Source organism: Amphibalanus amphitrite, unplaced genomic scaffold (assembly GCF_019059575.1).
Source record: "Amphibalanus amphitrite isolate SeventyFive unplaced genomic scaffold, NRLGWU_Aamphi_draft 000523F_arrow, whole genome shotgun sequence".
In the NCBI taxonomy this organism is placed as follows: Eukaryota; Metazoa; Arthropoda; class Thecostraca; order Balanomorpha; family Balanidae; genus Amphibalanus; species Amphibalanus amphitrite.
In genome coordinates this window covers 456,090-462,327 of record NW_024882017.1, presented here as the reverse complement: position 1 = coordinate 462,327, position 6,238 = coordinate 456,090, and the positions used below count along the sequence as shown (strand labels likewise).

The 6,238-nt window shown below is 50.6% G+C and overlaps 1 long non-coding RNA gene across 1 annotated transcript; it reads left to right on the top strand.

The window, feature by feature from the left end:
• Positions 1-3,716: 3,716 nt before the first annotated feature.
• Positions 3,717-5,577, top strand: LOC122393205. Its single transcript, XR_006258658.1, has 2 exons — positions 3,717-4,814; positions 5,075-5,577. It is a non-coding gene; the product is annotated as an uncharacterized LOC122393205 (long non-coding RNA).
• The last annotated feature ends 661 nt before the right edge of the window (positions 5,578-6,238 follow it).

The following is a 6,238-nucleotide window of genomic DNA, read 5'->3' as shown; positions in this document are numbered from 1 at the left end:
CAAGGTTACCGTTGGATCCTTTTGATCGTGTGCGCCTTCACCAAGTTCGTGGAGCTCGTTCCTCTACAGGACACCACAGCCGAAACGGTTGCCCAAGCCCTGGTCGCAACTTTTTTCCGATACGGCATCCCCTACTACCTGGTGTCAGACAACGGTCCCCAATACCGTGCGTCGCTCCTTGCTGAAATCAACCGGTTACTTGATGTCCGACATGTTTTCATTTCTGCCTATCACAGCCAAGCTAACTCCAACGTAGAACGGATGTGTGGAGTTGTGAAAACCATGCTAGCCACGGCGCTAGATCGAACGCAGCGGGAATGGCACGTATTCCTGGGTGCATCCCAGTACGCGGTGAACTCCACGTTCCAAACCAGCAACCGCTGGAGCCCAGCATTCCTGATGTACGGCAGACAGTTTAGGTTGCCGATAGAACAAGCGCTGGCATCAAAACCACCCGACTATTCCGCAGAACTTTCTGACCTGGTGACCCAGTTAAAGGAGCGGCAGTACGACGCTATCAGCAAAACGATCGAGAACCAGAAGACCGCGAGACGATACCAACGAGACTACTACAACCGACGAGCACGAGACAAGAAGTACGAGCTCGGAGATCTGGTCTACCTATATCGTCCTGCCGTCAAACCAGGAGATGCTTCAAAACTGACAAAGAAATGGGAGCCTGGATACGTGGTAGTGGGACTTCACGACAATGGTCTCACGTACGAGGTAAGGAAACCAGGCTCGAAGCATCCCCCAGAGAAAGTGCATTGTGACCGTCTCAAACCCCAGCATGTCTCATCTGTGTATCGGGACGCCTTGAGGAAAGTCCATACATTCAGGAGGGATCAGGCTCCCTCAGTCGATAGTAGCGATGTTAGTGAGTCAGGACCGGACGACGAACAGGACACAGACTTGGTTGGACTAGCTCTGCCCCGACCAGAAAGGACCAGACCTCTGACAAGGTCAGACAGGACAGGGTCAGACAGCGGAGTGACTAATGTATTGGAGACCTTAGGAACCAATAGACTGAGCTCAGATAGTTCCGAGACATTAGAGACAGCTGATTCGGAAACCCCTGATGATGACGGCTACTATATGACGATTCCCTCACCGCCGGTCGTTCCTCGAAGGTCGAGCAGAAGGCGTCAAGCACCTCAACGTTTTTCCCCTTAACCCATGCTGACCAGTGACCCTACTCATCCACTAGCGATTGATCCTACCCGTTTTGTTTTAGGCGGCTGGTGTATTTGGTCTGGCTACTGCTGTTGTCCCGAGACGTCGGAGGGGACCAAAACCAGGCGAAGATACAACTTCATCACGGGGTGTACTTCCAGCCCCTGGGTGAAGTCATAATCACGGGTTCTGACTGGACAATCTGCACCACCATCAGCTTGGTGACGTATGAGCAAGCCCATACCTCCCTCCTGGAACAGATATCTCGGGTAGAGCAGCATCTACAAGCCGTGAGGGGCCAGGTCGAGTCCGACAAAGTTCCAGTGATAGACGCATTGACGGCCACGTGGAAGAAATTCTCCACCGCCTTCAGAGAGGACCTTAGCGCCTACCAACAAACTCTCAATTCTGTTAAACGAACTATCCGGGAGAATGACGCCCGGCAACGTCGCGGCTTAGTTAACATCGTAAGTGACGTTGGAAAATATTTGTTTGGATTTAGTACCGAGAGAGACATTGAAAGTCAGTCGGCACAAATCGCTTCACTGGCCAACCAAACTGAAAATATATCTCACCGTGTTGACCAACAGTTCAGTTATGTTAAAACTGTAGCTTCACAAACTCTCCACAACGGAGAAGAAGTCATTCGAATCAAAGCTTCAATTAACGGGGTGACAGCCGCTCTAAGCCAAATTCAGACCGTGGACAGTCGGCTCAGTATAGGAGTGGCACATGCTACCGCAGGATTAGAACTTGTGATAGCGGCTGACTTAATTCGGCGAGGGTCTGGCCCAGTCCCAAAAGGGTCTTTTTACCATACAGCGCATTGTTGCCCAAGCAGGTGAAGGAGCTCTAGCCTGGGAACTACTGGAGGATAAGGTCTTCAGAGATATCCTGTTAAACTTAGGACAACATCTTCCAGTCGGATGGAAACTTTTGTATGAAACAGACGACCATTATTCCTACCTTCGTTACATAACCACGGAAACCCACCAAACGGAGGGCGGGGTCAATTTTTGCATGGCGATCCCAATCATCAAGGAGTCTGGTAGGTATCAGCTCTACGAAGCCATCGCAATGCCTGTGGTTCACCCGAAGTTCCCGGAGAAGCTCTTCTTTTCCTACCGATTTGACTCCCCTTATTTGGCCATTCAGAAATCAGGATCCGATTTTTTCACGACACAGCCCGGCAGTCCAGGCAACTTCTTCACCATGACAAATCGTCGCGAGGCACAGTGTAAAGGGAAAAGCCCTAGGGTTTGTGCGCTCAAGGAAGCAGTACAGTCGCCTCGATCTCAAGAAAGCCGTTGTTTGTATGATCTGTTTTCAGACCAGCCGACCGGAACCAGCTGCCCGACACAGGTGCAATACCACGATGGGCCGATGTTTCGCCACGTTGGTATGGGAGTGTGGTTATATGGAGCAGCAAAAGGAACGCTACTGGTCCGCTGCTCTAACCAGAGCAGGACGAGTACTCCTCCTCACCACCCCGCCGGGCAATATGAGCTGACCGGTACCGGTATGTTCCGCTTACAGCCGGGATGCGAAGCATCCCTCGGGTCAATTAGGGTTCCCAGTTACGTCAACGGTAAGGGGCAATTTAAGATCAGTCTGCCAGATGCACCGATAGTGGATCTTTTCTCGCTTAACTTTACCATGAGTCTCTGGAGTAATATCACATCAATGTTGACGCCTCCCGTAAACACCTCGTCCTTCTTGAACCATCTCACTGAAACCACAGATATCGGTAAAGATGCGATGAGGCTCAGAACCTTTAACAAAACCATTCAGCAGTATGAGGCACTCCAAAATCAATTGTCTCCTTATCATCCCTACAGATGGATATCAAACCCGCAGAGCCAGATCACCGGATTCACCGGGTTACTTACGTTGAACTTGGTGACCGTTATGCTGTTGTCCGTAGCGATGTGGAAGCTACATCGCCGTGTGAAGGACCTGATGGGCTCACCGACCGAGGCTCCAGAAAGTCACCGCCTAGTGAGGTCTCGACGTCGGCGACGCCGAACCATGGACGTTACCGTGTAAGAACCCCCTTGATACGATGACGGGAAGTGCTCACTTGCTAAAGTCTAGCAGACGGTCGGCTATATTCTGAGTCGAGGTGAGTACAACGATCAACCTTGAGCTCGTTGGTGCTCTAAAACTGCAGAGGGCTGGAGTATCAGCCTTGAGAAGCCTTGAGACGAGATCCATGAGGATCCATAACGTCATCACCAATGATGAACGTTAGAGTGTGCAGACCAGATCGCTTCGGTTCAGAACCGTCTCGACTCTTGAGCCCACGACATAGCCATGAGGTTTACATCAACCGGCCCCTCTCGATGCCCTCAGGTATTCGTACTGGCACCGGTGGCTGTCCTGGCAGCTCAACAGCGGTATCAAGGATACCCAATAGGGTCCACACCGAGTCCAGATCTCTCGGCCGACAGGTTGGCTTCATCCCCAGCAGTCACTTCGTAGCCCTTTTTCTCTCGGTTTGATTCAGAGTACCACTCGACGACGGGAGACAGTGCCTCTGTGACAACCGAGGCAACCGATCACACCCCCTCGACGCATTCGCCCCCGAAGTAAGTGGCAATCTTGAGAGCGGTCGGTAGGCACAGCGTGGTCGGTCGGCACAGCGTGGTCGCGCAGCTGAAAATTTGCTTCACGTCTGACTCCAACGGGTATCCCAAAAACTTATCCTCCCTTGACGGTCCTAAAATCAGCAGAGTGGTCAACAGAAGGTGAATATGGTTCCCGGATGATTCAGATTAGCATCTTTTGTGGCAGAGGATCTATCCACTATCGGCAACTAAATGACTACAAGATCTTAAGATTGGCTTTATTATATAAGGTATATCAATCGCGTCGCGTACAAACCGTGATTAGGAGTAACCCAAAGATGGAAAGAATGTAAGGGCAAGGAACAAACACTGGATAGGACTTTGGCGAATAGAGCTCTCTTCCGGATATCTCCAGGCATCCTTCGTAGCTATCCTTACTTCCCATCCGCGCACGACATGACTGGACAGACTGGACAACTTGAGACCCGTAGCGGCGCAACGACGATTTTTGACCCCAAAGGAGGAAGTCCGTGCATCTTTATAAAATAGGGAGGGATGTGAAAAAATAGCGCTTCGGTCTAGTTAAACTGTATGCACTGCTGCCTTGTAATGTGTGTGTGTGTGTGTGTGTCGACCTCACTTGCCACATACAGCATTGTGCCACACCGCAGCAGAGAAGCCGACCCTGACCAAGGAACAACGAGAGAAGAACACAATGACAATGTGCAACCTGTTTGTGGTGGTGGATATTGTAGTGATGGGTATGCGTAAAGGAGATTAGAAGTAGACAATAGCACCATAAAATAGCGCGGTAGTGTGGTGGCGGATATGCAGATTAGAAGCAGACAAACCCTGATAAAAAACAACGTTGGGACAGACGGGTGAAGGGTAGACCGAGGTCAGACCGAGATAAACGAGGAAGGCGTGGGTTGACAACAAGCGATAATGTATGCGAGAACGGCTGCTGGAGGCGTATAAAAGGGCTAACCTCCAAGCCAGCGTCACTCTCGCTCCAGTCCGGCCTACTGTGCAGTGCTCCGACTCGACTGAACGCTCCACCAGCAACCCAACAATGTAAGTCTTAAGTCACCTCACCTTTGGTCGGCACGGCCGACCAAAGGTGAGGTCATACCTCATCCCCACTAACGTTCTCTATTTACAGATACTGATTCCGGCGACAACAGGCCCAGGCTATTCACCAAGCTACCCTAGTATTCTTTACAGGTTTTACAGTTTCCCCTAGCACTTTCCACAGGTCCATAGTACGTACGAGGTGAACCGGGCCGATAAACTACACGGCGTTATCGTGTCCGTTTAACTTCTCCCTTTTTCAGAGCGCAAGACTACGGCCTACGGATGGAGCCACCAACAAACACTCCCCCGATGCCAAGGCTCAGCTTTACCCGCCCCAAACAACCGAAGAGCTCGGTACATAATCGAGCGACCAATAAGCGCTCTACACTTTGGTGATTTTGCCATTTTGGTTTGGCACTGTTTCGACATTCTGTTTCGATTACTTTTGGCACTGTTTTGGCAACTTGTTCGGCACTGTTACGGCCCATTCCGTTCCGAATACTTGTTCGGCACTGTCTTGACACTGTTTCGGTCATTCTGTTTTCGGTAACCTTGTGCTTCGGCATATTGTTCGGTTATGTGTTTTTTAGCACCCTATTTCGGCCACTTTTATTTACTACCACGGTAACATATACCGGGTATTCTCAGCCTGAGTCCGCCTTTTTCGGCAACGTTTACTTTTTAGCTTCTAAGGACTCCAGGCAATTGTTAAATTATTGACGTTTACCCTTTTCGGCCTGTTCGAATATATTTTAGCCCACTGTACGTGTCTTTGTGTGATGGTGTGATGGATGGTACAGAGGGGCAGAGGGACGGGTGTGTTGGGCAGAGATCAGTGGGCCGGGTGAACTATCATCGCGGGTGGCAGCAGACATTTTATCTACGAATCCCCTAGACGTAACGTAATTAAAGCACTCGGTGTGGCAGCAGACATTTTATCTACGAATCCCCTAGACGTAACGCAACTAAAACACTTGGGAGAAACACTTGGGTACACACACAGGGACCACTTAAATCACAGAAATGCGAGACGAAGAAATGCGAGACGAAGAAATGCAAGACGAAGAAAGGCGGAGACGAAGAAATGCGCGGACGAAGAAATGCGCGGACGAAGTTTTGCGGACGAAGAATTGCGCGACGAAGAAATGCCATGCAAAGATTTGTCCGGATACGCTGCGGTATCAATTGATTTTCGGTGACCCAGACTCCGACTCCAGCTCCGGCTTCCAAAGTCGACTCCGACTCTGACTCCGGCCACAACTGTCAACTCCACCCGACTCTGAGTTCTGACTCTGACTCTGTAACCCTGGTGCGAACCACAGCTCAGGTCCAGTGGTTTGAGTCAATGCCCGGCCAATCAGCAAGCTGCATTGTCGTGTGACGTCATTTGTGTTCTAGCCATGCCGGTCCGCCACGAAGATGAA